The following is a 6,974-nucleotide window of genomic DNA, read 5'->3' on the forward strand; positions in this document are numbered from 1 at the left end:
TGTTCTCATTCGCTAGAACAGTATACAACGAATCGCATCTTGTCCACATTCGTTACCCATGAACGAATGACTCACATTCGTTATAAATAAACAAACCTTCCACATTCGTTAAATCTTGAACAAATAAGAACACATTCGTCATGGAACTGACGGATGTCCGAAAAAATAACGAATGAGTATATATAACGAATGAGTCCATCTCCGTAACGAATAAGCACATAAAGAATGAAGCTCACATTCGTTAAACCCTTTTACGAATGAGTTCATTTGTTAAAACTCCGTTAACAAATGAGCTGTTAGAACGGTTGCTGTAGCCGGAAAATCGATTTTCACCCGAAAAAAACAGTTACATCGCCGGAATATGGAAAACTCAAGCTCCTTCAATGGCAGATTCATCAATTCTTAATAATTAACCACCATATTTCGCACAATGACTCGGAATTTCATCCAGATCATAAATACAGTATCAATTTCATCAAACATTCACTGAATTCAAGCTTTGTTTGAGGTCATCAATGGCGGACATTTTCAAAATCTGTTGTGTTCATCATAATCATTCACCAAACTAATAACGAAGCTTCGGATTTTGATCAGGAACTCAAATATATCATTCAATTCATCTATTAGTCATTGAATCGTTCAAAAATTCGATCAAAACAATACGTTAACAACGATGAACACGAACACCGTATCACGAGCAACCACCGGCTCTGATACCAATTGTGAATACGTTATAACGAGCCAAGATCTAGTCGCAATACCGATACGTTAATCCGTGTTCAATACACTAACGAAGATACATTAATGGAGATCAATACATTAGGTGTGGAGAGAATCCGGCATGGCAACAGTACATAAACATAAATATGGCACAGAATTCTATGCAATTCTACTATGGAAGGCCTATTTATAGGCATGTCCCATTCGTTATAACAGTGTTAACGAACGAGACCTCTTATTCATTAACTATACTAACGAATGAGGTCTTTCCATAGCCCATTCGCTAAACACACTTAGCGAAGGGATACTTTAACGAATTAGCCTCCATTTGTCACACTGTTGTAACGAATGGGCTCTTAACTTAACGGGTGAGCCTAGTCTTTAACGAATGAGGCCTCATTTGCTAAACATGCTTAGCGAATGAGCCTTTATACATTAAGTGTAAAGACTAAACTACCCCTATCCTATTCGAACAGCCGCGGACACCAAATCCATGCACTTACAGGCCGATGCCTTGGCAAACCTAGCTTCAGCTTTGAAGCTCCCAGAGAACATAAAAATTCCTATCATCCACGTTTTATCCCCTGCAATTGAGGAATGCCAAGCAATGTAGGTAGATGGGAATCTACACATAGATCCTTAGGATCGTCCTCTTGATCATTCATCCTGGATCTTTCCAATAATGAAGTATATCCAAAATGGAGAAATCCCGAAGGAAGAGAACCCCAAAGCTTTTAAAGCTAAGGTATCGTAATATACTATTATACATAATATGCTGTATAAGAAATCCCTTGCATGTCCATATTTAAGGTGCATCGAAGGATCCGAGATCCAAGAAGTGTTAAAAGATTTCCATGAAGGAGATTGTGGCAACCATACAGGGGGCAGAGCATTATTTTCCAGGATCCTAAGGACTGGATACTTCTGGCCTACTATGAAGAAGGATGCTATGGAATACTCCAGGAAGTGCGATGCTTGTTAGAGGCATGGCAACATTCTACATCAGCCGGCAGAACCCTTATACCCCATCGTCTCCTCGTGGACGTTCATGAAATGGGGAATGGATATAGTGGGCAAGCTCCCTACAGCTCCAGGGGAAAAGTCTTCATGTTAGCGATGACAGGCTATTTCACTAAATGGATCGAAGCTGAGGCTTTCCCTTAAGTCAGGGAGAATGAAGTTATATCCTTTATTAAACGTAACATTATTACTAGATTTGGAATCCTTTCTGCAATTATTTGTGATAATGGTTCCCAATTTATTGGGAAAAGAACTACTAACTTTTGTGAGAGTTGGGGAATCAAGATGATTACTTCAACAACGATACATCCGCAAGCAAATGGCCAAGTAGAATCAAGCAACAAGGTCATTATCAATAATTTGAAGAAGAAACTCGGAGTAAAAAAAGGCAAATGGGCTGAATAACTACCCTATGTGCTTTGGGCAGATAGGACGACCCCAAGAACGCCACAGGACAGACACCGTTCTCATTAGTCTTTGGAGCTGAGGCAGTGATCCCCACTGAAATGGTGTATCCAACATCTAGAACAAGCATCCGTGATCCTTAGACAAATGAAGAAAGTTTTGCTCAAGATTTGGATACTATGGAAGAACTCAGAGATAAAGCAAGATTCCATGTGGCCGCCTACCAGCAGAAGATGGCCAGTGCATGCAACAAAAATATCAGAATCAGAAGATTTGAAGTTGGAGATTTAGTTCTTCGAAAGGCATTTCAAAATACAACTAATCCTGCCGACGGAAAGTTAGCACCAAAATGGGAAGGTCCTTATTTAATTAAAGCTGAAGCTGGAAAGGGGGCATATCGTTTGATGAACAAGGAAGGTGACATGCTCTCAAGAGCTTGGAATGCAATTCATCTAAAAAAAATTTCTGTTGATCAGGATCTTGGATCCTAATAAACTTCTTTAGTCCATTACTTGGTAAAATTTTACTTTATGTCTATATTTATATGCAATTATGTTAGATTTTTGTTTTGTTAAGTATGTCAAGTTGCAGAAATGTCGAGCAAGAGGGCCCTCAAGTGGAAAAAACGGGTTGGCCAACTCTCCCTAAGTTTAATCGGCCTTGTCGCCAGGTTTATAAGGTTCTCACCTTATCTCCTGGATTAGGGTTTTGACACCCTCGCCTGGAGTGCACGATTATCCGGGTATGATTGGAGGCTTTGGGACCAGTACACTATACGTGGCTGACAATTTCATGGCTAAAAATCATATCTTGGATCCTACGATTTAATGGTAGACGTACCATATACACAAGTTAAGGTCAACGCCGGGTGAGGCTTGTCACCACGTACAATTGGACCAACGCCAAGGATCGGCTCGTCGCTCATAAATATTGGGCTTGCCCCCACGTTTTATTGGGCTTTTCCCCATGTTTCATTGGGCTTGTCCCCACGTTTTATTGGGCTTGTCCCCACGTTTTGTTGGGCTTATCCCCAAGATAGTTGGATTTAAAACCAACTTTTCTAACTATTATATTATCTTTTGCTGATTTGTTCAAACGGGTAAATAATTTGAAGGAAAAGTTCGAAGGATAAGGATCCTCTATTCTAGAAATGCAAATATGACAGAAATCAAAAGAGTTATATTATTATAAGCAAAAGGTGATCCGAGCTTCACCAGCAAAATGTGGACCATCCATCCGAATCGAGCTACATCAAAGTTATCACATGTTCATGCAGAAACTAAAGAAAGAAAGGCGGTTAAGGCTTCATCCCCAAAACAGAGGATCCCTCCATCCTAACAACCTTTGATAATTGTCTTAAGGATCATCAATCCTGTGGATTACAACTACTATTGTTCGAACATAAACCCCCAACAAAAACCATTAAAACATCATAATAAATGGGCTCCGGCCTTGTCTTCATATCCTTCATCACCCATTGTCATCACCTACCCCTTCGCCTCACCCCCATCACCATCGCCAGCACCCTTGACCTCCAGAGCATCCTCTTTAGTCCCACTTGTCCCAACATCCTCGATCCTCTTCTCAGCCCCAGCATCCTTGCTCTCTTCGCTAAAGCCAGCCAGTGCCTTCACCCACATAGCCACATCCCAAGTAGACCGATCGAAGCTGGCATCCTCAGCTTCTGCAGCCATCTTGATCCTGGTTGTGAGCACCGCCTTGCTAGCCCACACTTTGGCCTGCTCTGTAACCTCCACCACCTGCTCTTGGGTTCGGATCTCTGTGAGAGCCAGCTTGTCCTCCAAAGCCTCCTTCTCTGCCTAAAGTGCAACATTCAGCTTGTCCTTCAAAGTTATGCCGGCTTGATACTTAGCCGGCTCTTTCTCTATGTTGGCCGCATTTTCAACGTACAGAGCTTTGAAGTTGGCTACGGCCTGTAAAGAAGATTACAAATTAGCTATATAACCATATCATCCGTATCTATGGATCAAGGATCCTTACCTCCGAGAGCTAGTCAAACACATGCTGGGCACTATGGACTTCCACATCAGGATCCCTTTTTCTCTTTACAGTGGCCTTGGAATGAGTCATCATGGTCCTTGGCGGTGCGAGGCTAGAGCTTTTCACAGGTTTCTTCTCAGAGGAACGAGAGGAGATGAGGCTATCAATGTCTTCTAACTGGAATTGACCCAGTAGATTCTTGGACGGCTTGGATGATGATTTCTGTGCACCTGCCCGAAAAAAGATAAGTCCCTTATAAACTATTACTTTTCTTTATTTTTACTAAATTTATGATTAAAGAACAAATTCTAACTTACTGGACATGGTTTCTGAAAAACTTGCAATCTTCTTGGCTAAATCACTTAATTCTTAACCAACAATCTTGAAGGTGCGATCAAAAGGATCCAGAGACAGAAACACCTTCACCCTCTTGACACCGTCTGAGTCAGCGGCAAGATCTGCAAAGTTGGATACTGCACAACAAAAACAGCAAATTTATGATCAGTCAGTCAGTAAGCACAGGCTCACATATCCTCTGGATTCGCTATCCTATCCTTGAGGATCCATCAGGTCGGTAACGAATTCCCATTTGGAATAGAGGCTCGTAAAACAAAAAAGAACTGGTTCTTCCAACTTTGATCATTGTGAGTGATCTTGTTGATCGGTAGAGGCTGAAAGGGTTTACTCTTGAAGACAAATCTGCTGGAACCATGGGTTACAAGGCTATACAGGTAAGAAAGGGCTGGAAGAGTGAAGTCAAGGTCATGTTCTGCAATCAATCCTTCAATGGTGTGCAAGGTCCTTCACATCATTAGCGTAGCTTGAATATAGCTAATACCGGTGAAGGAGAAGAAAGTAGTTCTAAGGTCGGGAAACGGATACAAAAAGCCCAGAAGGAAAGAATGCTGGAAAGAAAACCCAGTCAGTTGAGATGTAATCACTTTTTATTTGGGGGTCGTAGGGTCTAAACACTGTACCCTCAAGAAAACAGTCGGAGATGCTACGGATTTCCTCGTCGGTAAATTTGTAAAGTTCAGAAGCTGAATCTTTTAGAAGAATTTGGCTATGAGGTTCAGGGATGATGTCCCTCGGGCTCGAGCTGAAGGAAGATCTTTGGTTTCTTTTAGGCATTGTGACAGAAGGATGAGGAAAGTGAAGGAAATAATAGAAAGAGAAAGAAGGATACCTGATTATGATGTTGGAACAAATCTTATAATCCGATGAAGGAGAGAGATATAAGGGTTTCAGCTCTATTTAGTAGGCGTAATTATATGATAGCAGACGACGGTCACGTCTAATCTTAATCGACGGTTGCAATGCAACTTTCTCGGGATAAACATGACAGCTGTTATCCACTCACACCTATCATGTTTGGGGGCAATTTTTGGGACCAAGATTCTTGATCCTTGTAAATAAGTTATCTATGGTAGCTGTTTCCAGGACTGAGGATCCTCAATGATTTAAGGATCCTCAACAGTTGATTTCAAATATGTTACGATCTATTTTGCAGGTATAAAAAAGTGTTCACCAGAAAGCCTACTTTCACAGACGGGATATTTACCAAGTCTTCCCCGCTCTTCCACGCTCTCGAACGGTCATGGAGAATTAGTAAGCAAAACGTGGCCGGATTAATAGGAATTTAGTTAGTAGCCATTGTAATTTTGTGTATTTAATCATTGAATCATAGCTAATCACAACACACAACACCTTAGCACTGAGAGCTCTTAGCAAACACTTTGTACTCATGATCAGCTATAATTCCACCCTTTGTAATCATTTCCAGTTTAATATAATCGGTAGTGATAGTTTTCACTACCCGAGGTTTTTATGCCAGCGGGATGCTAGTCACCAAGGGCTTTTCCTCGTATAAATCTCAGTGTTCCTTGTCTATAATAGTTACTTTTATCATATTTGTTCATACAAGCACCAATCCTCACATACGAATTTGGTTACTTTATCCTTATATCGATTTTTGACCAAAACATTAACATACAAAAAAAATCTAACAAAAAAGCTTTTTCTGATAACTTCTTTTAAACTAAAATATGAAGATAATAAAATGAGACAAGTAAAGAGCGAGGTGATGGTACAAAAAATTGTAAGCTGACGAATCAAAGACTTACAGTTAGAAGATTGTAAAGATTGAAAACATATACAAGAAATAGGGAATGGATTGAAGACTTATAATAGAATTGCATTACCAACTTGAAATAGAAAAATTAAAAATAATAGGGAGTACATATATCAGTTCGTTTGGACCACGACTAAAAGTTCAATTATGAGATTTTCTAAATCAGTCAATTTTGGTTAATTGACTATTGGTTCAACAACGGTTTAATTAATCAAATAATAATGTAGGCTTTGTTATAAATGAGAGATTGTAGAGAGAAATTGATATGTATTGCATGATGATCATGTTTACATTGTATAGGAATCTAAAGAATAAAGTTAAACAATATCATAAATTGTACTTAACACTTAATCGAAGTAATTGATTAGTGAGATGAATGTGGTAATAAATGGATGTTTTATAACACTCCCTCTCAAACATATTATCACTCAGTATACGCTAGTAAACAACATGCTTCTGGATGATGCTAACTCAGTACTTCGGGACTTACAAATAGATGATACGTCTGGACTAGTTATTCTGCCTCATTAGAAACCTTACTAAGTGGGACAAAACTTAGTAAAGGGAAAAAGAGTGCAATGTGTACAATTCTCACCCCCAAAACAATACATGTATTTTAGTATGCAAAATTTGATCTTCTATTGTGAGTGCTTGACTTGATATTTGATGTGGTCTTCTCTTATTCAAACTATGTAAG

The sequence above is a fragment of the Bidens hawaiensis genome, unplaced genomic scaffold (assembly GCF_021521415.1).
Source record: "Bidens hawaiensis isolate Kalapana, Puna unplaced genomic scaffold, B.hawaiensis_p1.1 tig00008479_1, whole genome shotgun sequence".
Lineage (NCBI taxonomy): Eukaryota > Viridiplantae > Streptophyta > Magnoliopsida > Asterales > Asteraceae > Bidens > Bidens hawaiensis.